The following is a 22,305-nucleotide window of genomic DNA, read 5'->3' on the forward strand; positions in this document are numbered from 1 at the left end:
TGGTGAGCACTTCCTGAAAGAGGCCATCCCCTTTATTTATTCATCATTCACCCATTCAACAGATACTTACACAATAGCACTGCCTGGGGACTGGGACACAGAGGGGAGCCCTCCATGACCAGGAGGTGGGATGATGGCAGGTAAACGGTGCCCTTGGGCAAAGACCCAGAGGCTGGACTGTTTGCAGAGCCATCCCCAGGGGCCACCCACCCCCCCCCCCCCCCGACCTCACTCTCAGGCACAGCCTAGGGTCTGCTCTGACCATTCACATGTCTTCCTGGCTGTTTCAGTGCTGTGATGGGAGGGGTCACATGTGCACAGGCCAGGTGGGAGCACCTGGAAAAGGAGAGAAAGACATTTCCAAAGAGAAAACAGATGCCCAGGGAGGAGAAGTTACTGTGGTACCATCCCACAGGGAGGGGCCTTGGCACTGTGAGGTCTACCCGCTCAGACCGCAGGGCCAGCAGGAAAGCTGGGCCAGGGCTAAGGGCAAGCCGACTCTCACTCTCTAAGTATGGAGGCATCATGAGCATCAAGCTCATCTCGGGGCTTCAGACATCCTCCAGGCAGAGGGCAGGGGGGCTCATGCAGGATTTCCCCTACAGAAATGGGAATACCTCTTTGGCCAGAGCTTGATCTGTGGTTGAAGAAAGTTTTCTGGGGTCACTAAAGAAGCCTGGAGGAGTAGTGAAGCCCCAGAGCTGAGGCACCCCAAGTGCCCAGGAGCCATGCTTGGAAGACGGACCCATGCCAGTTCTGGGGAAGAAAGTCAGTGTCCCTGCAGTGGTTTGGCCAGTGGGCCTAAATAATATTCTGAGAGGTTCAGGCAAGGACATGCCTTGTGTGCACTGAGAATCCCAGGCTAGAATATTCTGCTCATTCGTAGGGGAGGGAGGGCAGGCAGGCAGTGCTTGTGTGCTTTAATGTGTTAATTTCCCCCTGGTGCTTTCATTTCTTTTCTTCTTCTTTATCAAGTTAACCATTAACCATTTTAAAGTGTACAATTGGGCAGCATTTAGTACAATCACTGTGTTGTACAACCATCACCTCTATCAAGTTCCAAAACATTTTCATCACCCCAAAAGGAAACCCCATATGCATTAAACAGTTACTCCCCATTCCCACCTCCTTCCTCTGTCACTTGGTCCCTGGCAACCACTGGTCTTCTTTCTGTCTCTATGGATTACATATTCCGGATGTTTCATGTAAATAGAATCATAAAATAAGTGACCTTTTCTGTCTGGCTTTTTTCACTGTGCATAATGTTTTCAAAGTTCATCCACATTGGATGGATCAGAATTTCCTTCCTTTTTCCAGGCTGAATAATATTCCACTGTATGGTATATCACAGTTTGTGTATCCATTCATCAGCTGATGCAAATGTGGGTTGTTTGTTGAGAATTGTGTTACTGTGGATATATGTGTATAAATATTTATTTGAATGCTTGTGTTCAATTCTGTGGAATATATAGCTGAGAGGAATTGCTGGATCATATGACTAATATCTTCTTATTTTTTGTAAATTTCCAAGCTGACTTGTCTGTTTCAAGGTCTCCACCTTGATCCAGATTAACTCAACACTTAGTATGTGCCTACTGTGTATCATGCCCTCATTGATCTAGGAGCTACCCTGTCTAATAAGTTCTATCCCATTTTACAGATGACAAAGTTAAGGTTCAGATAGATCAGGTCTGAGAGGTGCCAGAAACTTTTGTGCCATTTCCTGGATTTTCCCAAGGTACCACATGGCTCTCCCACATGACCACTTAGTGCCTAGATGTCCCAGCTTTATGGTGCTCCCTCCAGAGCCCAAAATGTCTAAATATTTAACTCCATGTGAAATCAGTATCCTCTAGATCCTACTATAGACAGTTGCAGGTGCTAATATTTTTTTTTAACTGGAGGGGAAGACATGAAATTGATAATATTCTTCCATCAAATTTATTTTTATATAAGTGAGTTGGGGAAAGATAAGCTGAAGTCCATTTCAATGGCTGATCCCTTAAGCTCTGCCAGAGGGAAGGAGACTAGTATCCCAGAAAAGTCAAGATGGGGCTTTGAGTTGGGAAGACAATATCAGGGCAGGAGCAATATAGGCAGAAGTCTCAGGAGAGTGCAGTACAGGTTGCAGCAGCAGGAGAGGTGACCCCAGGGGCAGACGAGCTGCAGACTGCAGAGATGCCTGTTCTCACCCAGAGCACAGAGACTCTAATCTCAGGGTTTGCGTCGGCACATGCACAGTTGAGATGGCTTGACTCCGAGGAAAAGGACCTTCCCCACCTCCCACCTCTGCTTCCCCAGCCAGGAAGAGATGGTTAGCTAAAGGGACCCATCGATGGCAGCGAGGGGGCTCCAAGCCTGCAGCCCACCAGACCACCTGAGCTCACAGAGTGACCCTGAACAGCACACTGCAGATGTGATGGGAGCAGCTGGCTCGTGTCCCCTGCGGCTGCACCTGTGGCATTTGTCAGCCTGGTGAACAGGCATGCCCGACCTATGCACACCTAGTGCCATCCATCAGCCCAGCAGGAGGTGGGGAAAGGAGCAGGGGACCACTCCACCCGACCCCCACCCGGCAAAAGACCGCAGCTGCCAAGTGTGTGATGAGACCACAGCCCAAGTCCTGGACACCTGCCCTGTAATTCTGTCAGGCAATTAGCTCAGCAAATGGGCCCAAAGGGGCCTGCCTACAGGGAGCCGCCCTCCTGCCTCCAAATGCTTTCCCCTGCCTCATCCCATGTGCTGGTTCCAGGCTGACAGTGCACACACAGCACTCACCCCCTCCAGCCCACGCCCCTGGCTCAGCAACCAAAATCTGCATTGGCGCCAAAGCCTCTGATGTCTTAGTCTGGCTTTTGAGGTGCCCTGATCAAGCTCACTCTGTCTCATCTGCCAGGGCAACTTGGAACCAGATTTCAGCCTAATCAGGGAAAAGAAGTGGGAGAAAGGAGAGGCCCCAGTGAGGCCCGCACAGGGACACTGGGGAGGAAGTGGCCACTCCTGGGAGCTGCAGGAGAGAAACCCAGCAGGTGATGACAAAATCTGGGCCTGAACAGGGGCAGGATAGAGAGGAGAAATCCATTTTGGAGATGGCTGCGGGGCACATGAGGATGAAGGAGAAGGCAGCCCTCCCAAGTTTCTAACTTGGGATCCAGGAGAACAGGTCCAGGTGTGGGCAAAATAATGGCCACTCCTTTGCACAGGTTACACCTAAGGCACCACGAGCCCTCCAGGCAGCAACGTCCAGCAGATAGTGGTGTGTCTGGGAGATGGACACTAGGCCACTGTGGCTTAAGGGCCACAGGGGAGCCACTGTGACTCCAGGTGAAAACAGGGAAGGGGAGGGACAACCAGGTATGAACCCAGGCTGGCTCTCAATCAGTTGCCTTCTCACCAAGGAGCCAAGATTTAAAGTAATTCCTCCAATGTCGAGACCTAACTAAGGGGGATGAGAGAGACCAAAGTCACCAAGGAGGCAAGGCTGAGAAATATATGCTGATCTTAGAGGAAATAGGAAGTCACAGAAGCTTTCAAGGCAAGGAAGTGACAGATCAGAAGCTGGCTTTAGGACGATCACCGTGCCGGCCTGAGACTGAGACACTGGAGGCCAAGGGACAAATTAAGAGGTTGTCGTAACAGCCCAGACAAGAGGAGATGAGCGAGGAGACAGCAGACAGGAGCTCACAGGGCGAGAGCTGAGACTTCTGTCATTAGGAATAACTTTATAGACCAGTTCTAGACAAATGCAAATGCTCCTCATCTCAGGGGGGTGCGGGGGTGAAGGGAAGAGGAGGCCTCCTCCCCACTCTGGGCCCAGCTCTCATTCAGATGAGGGGAGGGGGTCTCAGGGGCCTTGGGCAGGGTCCCAGGGGAGCAGAGGTGGCCGCCGCTGTGCTCAACCAGGATCCAGCTGACACCTTGAGTTCTCCAGCATGGCAGGGGAGGCGAGAAACGGCAGCCCTGGTCAGACCCAGAGCTGCCTTCCTGGTGACTGTGACCTTCTGCAGATTATTGCTTCTCTCTGGCCCCTCACTCCCTTACCTTGAGACCGTCCATTCCTCACTCCTTTTCATCTGTCACTTGGAAACTTAGGGCGCCTGACCCTCCACCTCCCAGAAAGTGATGAACAGTGGGGTGGAGGATGGGCAGGAACTCAGGCGTTGGAAAAGTGCTCAAGGAGGAAGCAAACTTTTCAGAGTTAGTAGGGCCATAAAATACGAGGCACCAATGTTTTTGCCCATTTCCCAGGGAAGCTCCGTGTCGTTCATGTGCGCTGCACGCTGACTGTGCAGTGGGCGTCTGTTGGGGCTGGAGAGTCTGAGTGGTGAAGGCAGGCAGGTGGGAGAGGGAACAAGAACGCTCCAGCCCACCTGTGGCCCCAGCTCAAGTTCAGGGAGGTTGCCAAGCCCACGTGACCACATGAGACTGCTCCCGGCAACACGACCTCCCTCCCCACCCACCTGCCTCCAGGAGATGGCCTGAGTCAAGGTTATAGATGTGTTCTGCGAAGTCACCCCTGGGCCCATGAGGATAGGATGGCTTGTCCTGGCTACAGCACGAGTGGGCCCTTCTTGGAGGATCCTGGTGGAGGAAGCTGGTCCTGAGAGAGGGCCTTGTAATGGACCCCTCTGATGAGCCAGCCATGGGCTTGACCTCGGGGGAACTGGTCTGTCAGTCCATACTTCCCTACACAGTGGGTTTTTTGGTTGGCTGTGTTTTCTCCAAACAAGCTCATACAATTAGTTTCTTCTTGTTTCCTAAATTATTTTTGCCACTGCTAATTATTTCACACTCCATATACAAGAGTTATTGGGGTGGGTAATGGGAAGCAAGGGATCGCTTCGCGGGAGCATTGCAGGCTCCAAGACATGCAGGCAACTTTGATTTGTTTTTCTGCTCAGCTGCCTGCCTGAGAGAAGGAACGGAGAATTCTGAAAGAAGAGGGGGGCGGCACTGGGGTGGGCAGGAGAGGGGGAGACAGATACGGGCTGAAGTTTTGGAAGGCGCATCGGGCCCACAGCCAGGGAGGGAACATCTACCAATGGGGCCAAGGCCACCACTCTACTGTCCCAGGTATGTCCCAGGGCAGCTCAGGGAGGGCTGCAATATCCAGAGGATACCCTTGCTCAATGGCATCACAAAAGGGACACATGTGGGGCCTGGCACTGCACTGGGAGCTTCACATGTGTCACAACAGGCCTGTATCAATTCCATTGTACAATTTGGAAAGTGGGGCTCAGAGAGGTTAAGGAACTCACCCGAGATCACACAGCCAAGAAATGGTAGAGCTCAGACAGGAACCCAGATCTGTCTGATGCCAAAGCCGATATGTCTAACTGCCCTGCTCCCCTGCCTGCTTCTGGGGTTCTCTTTTTCCCCAAGGATGCTCCCTGGCGGTGCTTCCCTGGGAAGAGAGCACTTACCTTAGGTGGAAAGGGCTTGGTTCCACCGTCATCCCCACCTGGCCCCCAAAAGCCCACTCTGCCTGAGCTCCATCCAGGACAGATGTGCCCACGGCCACGCCTACCTCAGGAAAGCCACCGTGATGGGTGTGTCCCTTTCACCTTAGCTCTGATGAAGGGAGGTTAGAATTTTACTAAAGAAGATAAACCAGGAATCTAAGTGGGGAGGCAAAACCAGAAAATATAAGAGCTGTTGAAAGGAAGGGTATGTGGACCCCAGACTGCTTCCCTGGTGCTGTGGGTCGTCGGCCTGGCTGGCCTGTCATCAGCCTCAAGGGTCTCAGCCCAGTGAAGCCACTCAGACTTAAACTAGTGAGAGGATCCCACTTCCTGCTAGGACAGCTGGCTCCCTCCTCTCCTTGACCAGAAACCCCCCAGACCCTCCCTCACCTCATCAGGCTCAGCCTGGTGGCTCTTGGCTGCCTGAGGATGGCCGCTCCTGGGGATCCCAGCTGTGGTGATGACCAGCCTCCCTAGTAGTTCAGGCCCGTCCTCTGAGGAGGCCTCTCACAGCAGCCAGACACTAGGAGCTGGGACCCGCTCTGTAGATGCCGAGTGACAACCACACTTCCACGCACCTCTCTGGTCCCGCCTCTGGGACTCCACATTTCACACACACACACACACACACACACACACACACACACACACACACACACACTGAAAGCAGAACCAGTGGACTAAGTGAGGAAATGCGTGCACAGTACTCACCGGGAAGGTGCTTCATCACTGGCCAGGACTATACGGCCTACGGACTACAGGCTGACACGGGCCAGTGCCCTGACCCCGCACCAGGCACACACGTTCTCATCCAGCCTTTAGCAACCCAGTGAGCATTAGTCTCCCATTTTACAGGTGAGAAACTGAGGGAGACAGTAGCTAAGAAGCCTGCCCCACACCACACAGCTAAGGTGGTAGAGCCACGTGGTGTGCGAGCCCCATCCTTCACCAACTCTCGACATCTGCAAGGGAAGGGCCGCGCAGATCACCTCATCCGGCTCCACTGCCCTCCTTACAAATAAGGCCCCGGGCATCAACCCACTTTCATGATTTCCAGCCCAGGGCTCTTTTAAGAGAGAGCTCTTCAGGGGGCTCCTCTCCCCTTCTCACCCCCCAGTGGGAGTTCTCTATCGTGGCTTCCGCTGGAGAAGAGGGCTGAGCTCTGACCTCACTCATCCACCCTGGATGGGCGGGCAGGGACAGGAGAGTGCAGGGTGAGAATGAAGCCGGGCGCATGGAACAGGGGCCTTGAGGGAGACGACCAGCATCCTAGTAGCACTACTGCCATCTCCAGTGATGCCCACACCACCCACCTAGGTAAGGGAGCTAGGGCAGGAATCATAGTGCCCATTTGATGGATGGAGAAACTGAGACCCAGAGAGGTGAAGGGACTCACCAAGTCTTGGTGGCATAAGTGACTTTTGGGGAGTGCCTTATTCTGGGCTCTGGGTCTCAGAAAACAGAAGTTAAGGGATCTGGGAAAGGTGACTTGTGGACTGGGGTCCTGGTGTGGTGTGTCCCTGGGCACAGAACGCAGAGGGAGCTCTAGCAAGGCAGGGAGCAGCATTTCTGCTGACGCGGCCAGGTTGGTACAGAGTGTCATGACCCCCAGCAGGCTCTGAGGGCCTCCCTGGCTTTATTGGCTGGAGTGTGGGGACCTGGCAAATGGCCAGTGGTCCTAAGATCCCAGCCCTGCCTCTTCCTAGGCGACCATGAACATCTTCCCTGACCTCTCTGAGCTCAGGCTTGTCTTAGGTGAAATTGAAGAGAAGGCATCTGCATCTCAGGGGTGTGGTGATGCACCGGGCAGGACTTGGCTTTATAAGGCTCCCCCCCAACTCCGGTGCCTACCCCTTCCCTGGCAGCCGATGAGCAGACTTCAAGGGGGCAGAGGGAAGAATAGACCCCATTGCTGGGTGCCTGGCACAAGCCTCTGGAGTTCAGAATGGGGGTATTGGTGTTACCTAACAGGGTCAGGGAGGCTCGGCCTGGTAGAGGTGGGATGGTACCCAGGCCCTGGCTGATGAGTGGGAACTCATCAGGCCGAGATGTGGAAGGAAGCTGTCCTCGGTGAGGCGAGGCCAAGGGAGCTAGGCAAGGGCCAGACCTGTGGGAGTATGAGGGAGGCTAGGGTGGGGAAGGAGTGAATAAACCCTGGAGAGGCGGGGGGGTGGGGGGGTGGAGTTCTCTCACTGCAGTGCCCAGCAGTCCAGTGAGGGCCCTGGCCAGGCTCGGGCAGCCAAGAGCAGGTACTGGCCGTGTAGGTGGCCTGGCTCCTCCTCCTGGGCCACCGCGCTGTCTTCCGAGACTCCCTGTACCACCTTTCGCGAGAGTGCTGATTACACCCTTTCTGAAAAATAAAGAACAGAAGGAAGAAAAGAAGCCGAGCCCTCTCCTCCGAGCCCTCCCTCCCTCCCTCCCACTCTCTGTGCGTCCCCCTCCCTCCCCGTCTCCCACCCGCTCTTGCTCTCCGTTGCTAAGTAGATGGTAGGTTTATTTGCGGCTGTCGGTTCCCAGTAGAAAAATTTCGTCTTGGAGAGCCGCCTGGATGGAAATGGCTTCAGCACCGATTTCATGGAGAAGGTCTGTGCAGTAATTAGTGTTCATGAGGGAGGAATTGGACTGGCAGGCTCCCAGGAAAACTACTCCCCAAAAGTTAGCTTGAGTCCAGAGGGCTACATCAAATCCAATTCCAGAGTGTGCATCTCCATCGCTATATATAGACCCGCAGACGAAAACAGGCAGCGCTGTGGCTCGCGGTTCAAGGGGGAACTGGTCCTGGGAGGCAGAGGCGGCCTGTGCTGCTGAAACCGCGGGGGATGCAGAAACTTGATGGCTACTGCCGCCCGCCCGCTAAGCCCTGTGCATCTCCCCGCTTCCTACCCCGCCACCCCAGCTTGGCCCCTCTCCACCCCAGGTTGGCCGGAACAGACACCTGGTGATGGAGGAAAGAAAAGAAGGAGAGCGGAAGGGAGGAGAGAGCAAGGTTGGGCTAGCCCGTGCTGGCCTACACTGGGGTACCATCTCACTGCAAATGGCCCCTGCCCCGTGGGTCCCCACACAGAGCACGCTCACTCCAGCCACTAGGAATGACATCCCCGCTCCTTCCTCAACCCTCTGTCAAGGCCCCCCCGGGGGCATGCCTGCCTCCATGATGGTCCCCTGCTTGCCCATGCTGTTGCTGGCTTCCCCAGGCCTCTGCATTCAGAAGCTGGGTCACTGGGTGGCACGCCACCTTTCTCGGCTTCCTCCGTGTCCCTGTGTCCCAAGCTGGGTGTCGCTGAGGTCCGGCAGCCCATCTTCCTCTCCTGTCCTTCCCTCCTGTCCTTCTGTCCACAGGCCAGTCCGGGAAAAGAGCAGGTGCCTTTGGACACTTAGGGAAAAACTGAGGGCAGCAGGTCCCGCAGGCCTGCCAGGAACTGGGGGCTCTACCTTGTCCACCTGGGCCTTCAGGTTGAGGTAGGAACAGGTAGAAGCCGGATTAAAATCCAGAACTCTGAGTCTGCCTTCTTCATTCCTGGGAAGTTTGCTGCTCTGGCCGGGATTTTACAGACAAGGAAGCCGGGGTCCCCAAGAGACCAGGACCCTCATCTGGCCTCTGATGCAAGTTGCAGCTCCCACCAGATCTTTTCACACTTCCGTGCTGTGTGGCCTCTGCACCCAGGGTCTCCCTCTGCATTCCTGCCGTTCCTGCCTCTGTTCCCCCAAGTCCTGGACCCTCTGGTCTCACTTAGCCTGGCCTCTGGGCCACATTTCTGGTACCACTGGGGGGTCAGCCCTGCACTTCACAGGGTGTGTAAAGCCAGGGCAGGGGCCTCTGCTCGGTCGCAGATGAGGGCCACAGCTGCCCAGGAGGAGGCCCAGCAGCCGTTCCTTTAACCACCCCAATGCCTGGCTTCTCCTTCTGGGCCTCAGCTCATCAAGCTGGCCTTCCTGGCCATGGGGTACAGTTAGCTTAGCCAAGACAAAGCAAAGGTCTAAAGAAAATGTCTAGGAAGCCAAGAGAAAGGGTAGAACCTGAGGATGCAAAGCCTGAGAAATGGGCAGCTACGGAGTCAGACCCATCACGTAGGTGATAAGGTTGGGCCTCAGGTTGGCTCCCCCTGGCCCTGGGTCCCCGCAAATCCCCCTTCTCAGCCCACTCCAGCTGCCCCCCACTCTCCCAGCCGGGGGTGGGCTGCTACATGGACCCGGCCCCCACCCACTCCCGTGAGTCTGTTCTTCCTGTTCCCTTCCACTTGATGCAAAGCCTTGGAGACACCCCTCCATCTGCTGACAGTCTGCTCCCTGCACGCTTTGTCTGGGGCTTTCCACACTGGCCACCAAACTCCGGCCCGCTCACCCCTCCTCAGGGCTGCACTGGGCTCCACAGCCCTCTCAGAGACTTGCCCTCCCAGAGGCCGGGCAGTGGACCTGAGCTGTTTCTCTCACTGACCAGCTGTGTGCTCTTGGGATGAGTGCCTCACCTTGACCTACAGACGTGTCCCATTCCTCCTCTGTAAAAGAACAAGGTGCACTCCCTGCTCCCTCACCACCCCCCATTCACTCACTGATGAATTCATATGCGCTAGGACCCACTTTGTGCCAGGACTGTGCTGATGCTGGGGGCACAGACTCATGGGATAGCAAACCCATCTCACAAAAAGGAAACTGAGGTCCAGAGAGATCTGGTGACTTGCTGGAGGCTGTGGTTTACCTATCAAGAGATTGCCTTCAGTCGGCATCCTAATGCCAAATCAGTGTGCCTCCCTCACCCTGCGCTGCCTGTCACCATGCCAGGCCCTGTGCCAGGGGCAGGGCTTACCAGGGTCCATGGTGGACGGGTCCGCCCTGCCATCAGGGAGCTCACAGGGTCCTTGAGAGAAGTCAGTGAGGAACACGGGTGAGAGTGCCCGGTCCACAGCCATCCCTTCCCCACGAAGGTGGAGTAGTCCATGCCCACCCTCAAGGGGTGCCCACCCCTCCCCTGCTCTCCCCTCCCAACACTGCCAGGTCCTGCACTGCTCCTGAGTGAGACACCCCCAGCCTTCCTCTCCCCAACCCTCCCGGCCCACATTCCCAGGTCTTAACAATTCCTCTCACAAAAGAAACAATTGACACTGAGGTGCCTCTTTGGGGAAGCATGAAGCCAGCTCTTTGTCACCCAGGTCCCTGCCAGCTCATTACTGCCTCCTGTCATTAGCATATTAGATACACGAGGTAAACAAAACACACATCCCAGACTTTCAATGCCAGCCATCTGTCACTCTGCCCCCAGCGTGCTGGCCTGTGCCGGGGCAGGAAGCACACACGGGGTCCACGTCTGTGTGAGCGTGTGTGGCAGGGGGGATGTGCAGGTCCCATGCAAGGAAAGCAGACATCACCAGACAGCATAAATGCCAAAGCTATTTTTCACACTGTAGGGAATCTTTAGCATCACATCACAACTGCTGCTACTGAAAATGGTAGCAATAGTAATCCCCTCCATTAATTATATGCCAGGCGCTCTGCTGGACACCCACTACTCCAGCAGATAAGTGTCTTTATCCCCATTTCCCGGGTAAGGAGCCTGAGGCCCAGGGGGCTACACAAACTTCTAGCACAAGACAGAGGCTACTGTCGGAACCAGATCCACCTCCCTCCGAGGTCGCAGCCCTCTCCCCGGACCCCAGACATCCTGCTGATGGAAACAATCAGGCCACAGGGGTTAAATGGTTTTCCCAGAGGCACCAGCTGGCTGACGACAGAAACCAGGGGGTCAGATGTCACTGTTATCTCGAGATGGAAAAAAATGGTATATCCTGGAGTAGTCAGGATGGGAATTAAATAGATGGACAGGAGAGAATATGGGGTCCCAGCCATGAGGGCAAAAAAGAAAGGAAGGAAGGAGGAAGGGAGAGAGAGGATGCTGGAAGTGGGGGGGGGGAGAAAGGAAAGAAAGAGAGGAACAAGGGAAGAAAGGAAGGGAGGAAGTAAAGAGAGGAAGAGGAAAGGAAAAACAGACAAGGGGGAAAACCAAGGAAAGGTGCTAGGGAAGGTGTCTGGAGGAGCTTTGAAGGAGCTGGCACTCTCAGGGGCTCCAGCCTTCTAAACCACTTGGGGGGCCCCAAACTCACCCTGCTGCCCATACCTCTTCACCTTTGCCCATGCAGAGCCCTTTTCCCAGCACATCCTTCCCTAGAGGCCATGCTGGGTTCAAGACTCAGGCAGCCTTGCTCTGATTCTCCCCAGGGCAGAGCTGAGTATCCTCCTCCATGAGGGGCAGAGACCATGATTCAGGTCACAGGCCATGCAGGCAGCCTGCCCCAGCTCACAGCCCAGCTCTACCGTGGACCTGGCCATAAGACCTTGGGCAAGTCTTTCATCTTTGGGTGCCTCAGTTTCCTTACCTGTAAAAGGGGGATAATAGTACTATTTTATAGAGTTATTGTATTAAATGAGACAATACATGTAAAACACTCAGAACAATGCCCAACATATAACCCCAAATCCCTAAGTGTTTGCTGTTATCATTTGTGCCACTGATGAGCCCTACACAAACCTCAGCTTAGTGGGTGTGCTTGTTACAGGTATATCACCTGGCCTTGCAAGTGTATTTAGCCAGCATCTTCTTCAAAGCAGGGGGTGTGTCTTTCATCCTTTGGCAAATGGTAGACTATCAATAAATGGTTGTAGAATGAATGAATGAGTGATCCATCTTTCACTCCATCCACAGATGACAGTACCCTGATCCCAGTCACATGGTTTGTTGAGTCTTGAGTACCAGTCAACTGATTAGTTAGTTCAGTCTTCTTTCTTGGTGGGTTCTGTGGACATGCGAGTGGGTCTCTGGGAAAAGAAGACATAGAACTGAATGCCAGGCCCTGTCCCACCCCCCCCCCCATAGGTCATCCTCCCCATTTGCCAACAGCCTTTCACCACCTTGGGCACTACCTGTAGGTCAGCAATGAAGGAAGGGTGACGGTGCATGGCTCTGCTTCTTCCCAGGATCAGGGACAGCTGACTCTAAAGCAAAAGCCAGAGCCCCCCCCACCCCCACCCTCCTAAACTGTGAACAATATCTCTGCTAGGCTCGCGGGCTTGAGGGGCTGACTCACTGAAGCCGGCATCCCAATCACATTTGCTGACTACTCCCTTGCCGCAGTCCTCAGGTTAAATATTGCTAAATGCCTGTGATTGAACCTATCTTACTGATGTTGGGTGAAGCCCAAAGCCTGGCCAGAAGAGTGGCTTAAGTGGCTGAGATCATGAGGGAAAGGCATCCTACACCTAAAGCTGGACCATGGCCTGCCTGGACTGAGTGAGATTGTTTTTCTGCTTTTAAAAAGAAAATCACATTTTTCAAACATTGATCCTGTAATATAGGACTCCTGGCTATTGGTCTTTTCAAAATAGTCTGTCTTGGATGCTGAGGTCGGAATTTCTTGATTGGTGTGCTTCTATTTTATTGTTGTTGTTGTTCTTTAAGTGAATTAGGGCCTGTTAGGAAGGAGCCGGAGAAGAGAGGTGAGATTAATTCACCTCACCTGGAGGGTCCTGGGTGCCCATTTGCAATCAAAGAGGGGTGGTGCACCTTCCCCTCCTAAATCTGAGCAGTTCAACTGATCTTGTGAGGCCCCCGTCCCGGGGCTTGGTCGGGGATACGGGAGGAGAGGCACAGCCTCAGGAGCTGCAGTCTAGTTGCGGAGACAGAGTTCCCACAGATGAGAACAGCAGAAAACTGTTCAACTAAGCACTTGTTTTTATGTTTCGGACACTTGGATGTGGAAGGGCTCACTGGGAGGAGAGTCAGCACAGGCTGGGAAGCTGGGGAGGGTTCCGATGGTGGGGGAATCTGGTAGAGGACCCAGGTGTGGGGAAGGCGTGCCGGTGGGGGGAAGAGAAGGAGCAAAGGCCCAGGGGTGACAGGGACACCCACCGTCGGGGAGTGTGGCTCAGGGTGACAGACGAAGGGACAAAGGGACTCGTCAGCCCCCTGCCTTGTGAGTCTGCTTACCTCTCCTTCCATGGGAGAAAGGAGTCAGAGAGGCTGACCGCCCCCACCACACAGCACATCATGGGGGTAGAGAGCTGTCTCTGCGGGTATGCTGGGGACAGTTCCAGGCTGGGGTCCCGAGGTTCCAGGGTCATACCAAGGAGGGATTCCTCCACACATCCCTCTTCATGGGGAAGCGGATGCTATTGGGGGAAACGACACCCCCTCCCCGCCAATTTGGAGCTGTCCAACCACCATGTAAAGCTCCAACAAGGGGAATTCTATGCAACTCAGAAAGCATTCACTGAGCTCCCTCTGTGGGCATAAGACCTGCACACGTCCAGCAAGTGCTGGGGGCACTGGGGTCTCAGATCCCGCACCGTGTCCTTCTTGCACACTGAGGAATCAGTCCGAGGCCAGCAGCATGGCGGAAGTAAGCCAGCGAGGCTCTGCATTTCCGGCCAAACAGGCGAGGAGAGCGAGGCGGTCGCGGGCAGGCAGGAGTGGAGATGGGCAGGCAGAGGGCAGAGGCAGAGACCAGGGAGGTGCTTTGCTTCTCAGATCAGTTATATGGGCCTTGCTTTCTTAGAGGCTCTGCCTGTTGCCCATCTCCCGCAGTTTAGCCATTGGTGGGGTCACACCAATGAGACCCCAGAGCCCCTCCCATGTGGTGCTCGGTGAGCAGTGATCCCTTCCCAGGGAGTCACGCCCAGCTTCTCAGCAGGTGCACCCTGATCTGAGAAAATTCAAAACAGGAAGATCTGAACTCCCAGGCCAGGTTCGTTAGAAGGGGGCACAGTTCAGTTTCTTGGCTCTAGCGTTTATCCTGGTATTTGTATGAGGAACGAATACCCAACATGCATTTCAAATCCAGCCTTGGTGCTCAGATAGAGCCCTCTGTGGAGGAGCCCGAGACCTGACTTTCACACTGGAGATGCCACCGGGGGTAGAGGGAGGTCAGGTGCACGGGATCCAGGGAGGCCCCAGAGACCTCAGCTCTCTCCACCTGGGTCCTTGGAGGAAGAGAATGAGGTCATCCCTGAACCCCTCACCCCAAATCCCAGCCATGGGGTGGGGGTGTGGAGGGAGGACATCTCCCATCAGGGCCCCCAAGGTCCCCACTCACACTTCCTGACACACTGCCCAGGGCCTTGGGAGGGGATGACAGGAACTGAGCCCCAAACCAGGTCTCTGCTTCACCACCAGGCAAGTCACACAGGCCCCCCTGGCTGTCAGATGCTGATAACACCCTTGTCTACTCTAAGGTGCAAGCATCATGAGCTCACGGGCATGACAGCACAGTGGCAAGTAAAAGCTCTCTGCGTGAATGAAAGGGAGCAGTTTGTGCTGTCCTGGGCACCAGCAGGCGCTGCCAGCCTAGAGCAGGGGCACAAGGGCAGCCCCTTGGCTGTGGGAACAATAGCCAGCACGTGTCACGAAGCAGGTTGTACTTGTCTTGTTGGGCCTTAGAAAGGCTGACACTTTCCCTGGGCCCGTCCCCAACCCCTGAGCCTCGTGGGTCCATCAGCCCAGCCACAGACCGAGAACTCTTTGTTGAGAAAGGGGAGAGGCCATCAGTATGTCATGTCCACTTTTTGTCCTTTTTCACAGTGCCATAAAGATGTTGCAGCCAACACCAGACATGAAATTCTCCAGCACTGAGGGTATGAACAAGGGTAACTGGCAGGGACAGACCCTTGGCAAAGGCCCGCCCGCTGGTCCATCCTCTGAGGTCTGAGCCAACTAGGTCCCTGGGTCTGAACTTACGGGGCCCTGCCCAGTGCCCCAGGAAGAGAAAGAGAGGGCTGGTCCCGTCCCCTGGGGCTTCCCAGTCTAGGTCTGGGGATGTTCCCCAGCCCCACGCCCATCTGTATCTTGTGGCCACCAAGGGCAGGAAGGCTGAGACCATCACAGTGAGCCGGGTCCAATTCCCCACATCACACAACCAGCTTAACTCTGAGAAGCTCTTGAACTTGGAGTTCACCTGCAGTTCAAACGCCTCTGGAGTTTCTGGTGTAAAGAGAGTTGACGCAGGAGGGCAGTGCTGAGCCCGAAAGCAGGCTGTGGGCTGAGGGTGGGGTTTCAGCACTGGAGGCCCCTGAAGAAAGGAGCAGGCCAACAGCCCTGATTCACCATCCATCTCCCTCTCCTGCCAGCCGCCCCGTCATCCCCACCCCCCAGGCCTCCTCAGAGGAAGATGGATGGCTCCTTCTACCTCTGCGGGCCTAAGTCGGAGGGCAGACATCCCATCGCAGACCCTCTCCACACACGGCTTCCCCTGAGGTCAGCCATCTCTCCCCAGCCTTGCATCTCACTGTCACCCAGCCAGGGCCAGAGTGGAGTTTAACAACCACTGCATTCAATGATGTCTGTTCCTGGGGGTGGGGGTGGTGGGGGAGGGGACCCTGGAGTTAGCAGCTCCTGTAGTAGAATATTTCCACGTGGGCAAACACACACTGCCCAGAAGACACTGGGGAGGCCACCCTTGCCCACCCAGACCATGGGGGACAGAGGTAGACAAAGATGTGTAGACAAAGATGTGTCTTCTAACTGCCAAATGAGAGGGACCATTGCTAAGGGCTTTAAGAGATGTTGGGGTTGGTGTAGTCAAGGAAGACTTCCTGGAGGAGGGGAGGCTTAGTCTCTCCTAGGACACGTGGGCTCCAAAGGAAGGAGGTATGGAAGAGGTAGCAGGGGAAAGGGTACCGTTCTGAGGCTTGGATTCCCCCGATGCAGGTGGAGAAGCAAGAGTCAGAGTCATGTTCTGTGGGTGAGCGATCATTGTCCTTCTCTTGTGGAGAGAGGAGAACATCAGCAGGGAACTCCCTGGGGAAAGGGGGAGGGAGGGAGTATAGTCCAGGTAGAAAGGCCTGGAGGGACTGGAATGGCCAGGACGGGTCCTGGGGAGATTCTGGCAGAAGCATCACCCCGTGGCTGGGCACTGGGAAAGAGAGACAGAGACAGTGGCAGGACCAGCCCCATGGTTTCTTTCTCTGCCTGTTACCAGGAGCTCACAGATTCTCAAGGTTCTCAGAGATTAGAAGAGGAGACGAGGCTCACCCCTGGGGCAAGCCATGAGCAGTGGTCAAGGGTACAGCCACATAGGAATCCACAGAAGGTGAGACCACAAGGCCGAGGGGGGCTCTTAGGGCCTCACTGAAGACCAGGACCCAAGCGGTGGGTCTTGAGGAGGTGCAAACCTGGGGCAGGCCCAGAGGTGGGGGGACATTCCCAGAGGAAGAGCATATATGTGAAGAACTGCTCTGCAGCTGTCTCTCCCGCATGAGGGAAGGGGGCATCTGCCCCAGAAGGCACTGCGGAGGCCGCCCTCGCCCACCCAGACCATCGGGGACAGAGGCTCGATGGCGGGACACACATGGCCTCAGAACACCAGCAACCCTCTTTCCAGGGAAGCTGGAAGACATCCCCTCTCTCTCTCCCTCTATCCACCCACACACAGTCTGCCTTAATTTCTCTGCAGTGGGGCCCACGTCCGTTTTGTAAACCCTGGGATGGGGAATGATGCCCTGAGGGTGGGGTTTCAGGCCCCATGGCAGGTGGATGGGTGGAGATTCAGGGCAAAGAAAATCACTCCGAACAGGGAGCCTCTCCTTGACCCTTAGGTCTGGCTGATTGGTGGGTTTCCTGCTCCCTTCCTGTTCCCCACCCCCTCCCACACCCAGCTTCCTCTCACTTCCTCCAGGCCAGCCAAGTGCAGGGCCTGAGGATCTGATGTTTTATTAAAGTCCAGATCTTCCTATTCTAGGGCCACCTTCCTCTGGCTAATTCTGTAATTCAATTAGTAGGAAGCCAAGGCCCGGCTGGGGTGGGAGGAGGGAGCGCTTCAGGAGCCGTCCTTTCCGCGATGATTACACCCCAGGCTTCAGCCCTGTTCAGCGTTGGGCAGGAAATTGTACTTCCTTCACTTCACAATGACAAGGGCCTTTTATCCCCACACACGGGGGCTTTGTAAATTACTGCCATCTCCGTGCAATTAATTCTGCGGCGCTGTGTTTTTTCCCTCGTGTGGGAGAGGGCACCCGCCCACCATCTCAGGAATCAGCAGCACCCCCTGCACCATCAACCCAGGCTGCCCTGCTGGAGGAGGGTGTCTGCCACCCACCCACTTGTGCCCTAGCCAGCGACGCCCACTCTGCCCGCCTCCTCCAGCTGGCTTAACCTCCCCTGGCCCTACCCTTCTCCTCCTCCCTCTCCTTCTCTGCCCCCAGTGCTTCCTGATCTCTCTTCAGTGCCCCAAACCCCCAGTCATGGTCCCCCTCCACCCTCTTCAGTTCCTTGGGCTAGAAGCTTCCATTTCCATGAAGCTTCAGTTCCGTTTAGAAGACTCTGTCTCCACCCTTCACGGAGCTGACAGTCTATTCAGAGACACAAGACATGAAAAGGATCAACAGAAGGATGGGTAAATAAGAACAGTGAGTGGGAAAGGGTCAGGAGGCAGCATGAGAAAATGTGAGGGTGGACCAGTGTCCAGTGCACACGGTAGAACCGGGAGCAGCAGAGGAGAGGCAGGTCAGGGTGGGCCAGAGGGGTCCACCTCGTTCGGGGAGGCCAGGCCATCAGCAGCTGGTGGCAGCACTGTGGTGTGACTTTTCTGCAAGTGTGACATTTCCCTGCCCCCATGCCCACCCCGATGATGTCCCAAGTCCGGTCCTGCTCCGCCAGGCTGCAATTCTATGCCACCAGGTCAGTGCTAGGAAGCGCTGACCCTGAGGCAGGGAGAGTCGGGGAATGAGCTGATGCTGGGAGAACCATCCCAGACACTGGGACAGGACGGGGAAGGCAAGAGCTGAGGGGCGAGGCTGGACCTCACCCAGAGGTTCTCAAGTCACTTCTGCGCCTTTTCACCTCGGATCCCGCCATCAGCGCCACACAGCCGGTTGGGCCTCAGGAGACCTGGAGGGCGAGACAGGTGTGGGGGGAGGGTGGGCCTCTGTGCTCCATCATGGATTCCATCCCCCGCCAGACAGCACCTTCTGGGACTCAGGGCCACAGGACCCAGATGAATACCATTTACAGCTTGCTGGGTGGAGAGAATCTACTTCAACTCCCAGACCTCAGAGGAAGCTCTGAGGCAGGGCCATAGCAGGACCCACCCATGATAATTTCCCTCATGAAGAACCTGCCAGGAAGCTGATGTCCAGTGATCTTCGTCCGTGCCTTCAGAACGGGCTGTGGGTCCTGCATCCTGCCTGGCTCAGCCATTTCCACCCACCCCCTTTTCACTCCATCTTCCCCTCTTAGCAAAGTTTTTTTTTTTTTTCTTTAAAGTTAATTGTATAAATGATAGATGATACATGCTGGGTCTAAATGTGTCAAACAAAACAAAAAATGTTAAAGTCATGGGAGACACCCCCTACCCCCCCTTCCTCCCTCTTTTCAGCTTGGTGGGACCCTTGTAGACCTCGTGCTATGGTGTGTAGGCACAAATTTGGGTGCATATAGGAGCCGGGGAGATGTCTCTGATGTATATACATGGCGTCTGCTATTTTGCAACTTGCTTCTCCCATCTGACAATGCGTCTTTCTGTGTTGGACATTTAGAACCATTTCATCTTTTTAATTGTTGTAGAGTATTCCACAGTTTAAATACAAAAACATTCTGGCACTGAGAAACCTTTAGATGGTTTTCAATTTTATTGCTATTCCAAACAGCCACGGTGGACCCATGTCTCCTCCTCTGTGAGCACAAGTATACAGGCAGGGTCAGGCTTGGGAAGGGAAGTGTTGGGCCTGAAGGCAGGGAGAGATGTCTGTGCCACCAGCCCCATCCCCGGGAAGGGCGCTCCATCGTCAGACCTTCTCAAGCCTTCAAGTGCAGAGCCCGTACCACCCCCCCTGCCCACCCCCCTCTGCTGCCTCGGATCAGAATGTGGCTGCTCCCTGAGAGAACCCCATTTCCCAACTAGACTGAGAGTTCCCAAGGGGCCTCACCGGGCGTGTCTCTGGGGACACCTCAGCTCCTTACAGGAGAGGGAGCCTGGCAGATTTAGTGACTGCCGAGCTGAGGCCCCCCTGCACCGCCCTCACAGCTCAAAGCCCCCTCCTCAACTCCTAGGAGAAGTGGTGATGAGGACGGGAAGTCACAGCTAGTTCAGCGAGTTTCCAGTGGTGGGGCTTGGGAGCGCTCTCTCCCCTGGCCACCCTGGGCGCCCACCTGGGCGCCCACCCAGGCCCGCTGCCCTCTGCAGCACCCTGTGAAGGCAGACTCCCCTCCTGAAGCCCCCCATCCCTGTCAAGCTGCCGCTCCTTCAGGGTTCTGCCCCCAGCAAGGGAGCAGATGTGGTCCCTTCAAGCACACAGAGTCAGCTGTTAGTAACTGTGTATTGTGTCTGCCTTTTTAGAAGAGCCACAGTGAGACAGCTCTCTCAGAGTGGACTGTCAGACACGGCACCGGGCTGGCTGAAGAGATGGTTTGAGGAGGCCATGTGGGTGGGCACCAGTTGGCCCCTGTGGAAGGCTGGTCCCTCCTCATGGAGGCGTTGAGGGACAGGAGGGGCTCTGCCTCTCTGACCCCACCCCCCCATCCACAAGAGTGACTGCGTTTACACTGTGATCTTCGATTAGAGAGCTCTGCAGAGGTTGTTAGTGCTCATTGGCTAGTAAGTCTCCCCGCCAGCCTCTGAAGGGAGTTAGAGATGAGGAAACTGGGACTCAGAGAGACGCATCAGTAAGTGACCCCTGGCTGAGCACAGCTTCCTGTCTGGAACAACGCATCAGCCTTTCCAGGGGATGATCTGATGGGGGAGAGAGCAGGACGGTGACAGTAACCATACTGTCAAGCCCTGAGCAAATGGGCTCAAGGAGGCCTTGGGGACAAGAGCCCTCCCACCAGGGCGGCCTATCAGCTCTCACCAGCAACCTCTGCCCTCCCACTATGGAAGTCCAGTGTGGCTCTGTGTCCTCGGGCCTTGATCAGCTCCCAGCACCACTGCCATGTCCCCGCACCTCCTGGCACCCCCAAAGTAGCCAAAGTGTTCAGGGTTCAATGCTCTTGACAAATATGTGTTGAACTCCTGCCCCTTTCTGGGCACCGAGAACTAAGCAGGAACAGAACAAAATCAAGTCCCGACCTCATCTGAGCCCGGGGAAACGCTAATCAAGGATCAAACACACAGTATCAACATGTCTGGGTGAGGGGTGCCAGAGAGAAGCACAAACAGGCCTGAGGGGTCAGGCCTGCGTCCTGCATGTGTGGGATGGGGGGAGGTGACGCGTTAGATGAGGCCGTCAGGAGAGGCATCTCTGAGGAGGTCACCTGTGAGCGAAACCTCAAGGGAGTGAAGGAGCAGGCCGTGCAGACAGCAGGCCAGGCTCCTTCTGAGCAGAGGGGAGCACCAGCACCAAGGTCCGAGGGCAGAGTATGCCTGGCGGGGCAGCGAGGCTGGAATGAGTTGGATGAGTGATCAGGGGAGGAATGGAAGAAGGTGACGTCAAGGGGTGGAGATGACAGGCAAAGTCACACAGGGCCTGGGGGGTCCCTCAAAGATTCTGGTTCACAACACAGCTGTGAGCGCTCTCAAAAAAAAAAAACTGTGGCCGAAATGCCTGGAAGCTGGACAAAAGCAACAGATTCTTTTTTTTTTTTTTTTTTTTCTGGAGTCCTTTCCTTGTTATCCTGGTCCATGAAAACAATGTGGTCATTTTCTCTCCTTTCTCCTCCTCCTCCCTTTCTTCTCCTTCCTCCCTCCTCCTCCTCCCTCTCCAAACCTGCCCTGACCTTGTCCTGAGCTGGCTTGCACAGCGGCTGCCTCCCAGTTGCAGGCAGGCATGGGCGGAGGACAAGGCCAGTGAGGGGACAGGAGGAAAGAGGCCCTGGGAGAGGCAGGCAGCAGCACGAGGGACGACGTCATGGGGGCCTCTGACTGCTGTTCATTTTAGTCCCCCAGTGTCTCCATCAATAACCGTCTGCCACAACCAGGATGGAGGAGGGGGGAGGGGGGAGGAGGGGTGATCTGGGGTCTGGATGGGGAGGCATGAGATGGAGTGGGACAGAGGCTCCTTGGCACTCATAGCTCCTCCCAGCCTGGGACAGAGTTGGAGGCAGGGGAGGCAGAGAGCCATGGGAGCTGAGAACTCTTGTCTCCCAGCTTTCTCTCCCTGCTTCCTTCTGCCCGTCTCTACATCTCCCTCACACATACATTCCTTTCCATCTCCTCTCTGAAGCTAGGAGAGGAAGGGAGGCAGGACCAATTTTTACATTGGAAGAGGAGGAAGGGAGTTTTTATTGGGTGATGGAGGAGTCAGGAACTGCAGAGGATGCTGGGAGCACTCTATGTCCAGGGAAACGAACGAGAGGCCAGAGCAAGCCTGGTGACAAGGCACCAGACTGGCACCAGAAGCCTACAAGCCTCATGAGAAGAGGGCCTGGGCTCCTGGACCTGTCACAGAAACTGGCTCAAGGGCACTCAGGAAATAGTTGATAAATGGCCAGGAGGATGACCACCTGGCCAGCTGTGGACAGTCAAATAGGGAGGTTGATTTAAGATGAACTAGACCAGTAGTCAAGGTGGTCTGCCGGGAAGAAGTGGATCTTGGTCAGATTCTTGAAAGATGGATGGGATTGGTAGATGTGAAAATGGGGAGAGAAGGCATACCAGGTGAGGAGACTGGAAAGGGGGAGAGCAAAGAAAGGGGGGCAGTGGTGAACACAGATGGTTGGGAGACCAGATCATGGGAGAGAGAGTGAAACAAGGGAGGGAAAGAAGACAGTGATACAGAGGTGGTGGACAGCGCCCAGGGCGCCTTCTCTGGGGCCATGGTGGCTTTAGGAAGTCTGAGGCCACTATGCCCCTCCAGACGCAAGCCTGCTGCTGGCTGAAGTTGGCTTTTTGACTTTCCCTAAGACCCTAGGGCCGCCCAAGCCACACAG

The 22,305-nt window shown here is 55.3% G+C and overlaps 1 protein-coding gene across 50 annotated transcripts in view; it reads left to right on the plus strand.

The window, feature by feature from the left end:
• CELF4 (CUGBP Elav-like family member 4) overlaps positions 1-22,305 on the plus strand; it is a 299,708-nt gene that overhangs the window by 52,981 nt on the left and 224,422 nt on the right. The gene's annotated exons all lie outside the window — the stretch shown is intronic.

Source organism: Balaenoptera acutorostrata, chromosome 13 (assembly GCF_949987535.1).
Source record: "Balaenoptera acutorostrata chromosome 13, mBalAcu1.1, whole genome shotgun sequence".
NCBI classification, from domain to species: domain Eukaryota; kingdom Metazoa; phylum Chordata; class Mammalia; order Artiodactyla; family Balaenopteridae; genus Balaenoptera; species Balaenoptera acutorostrata.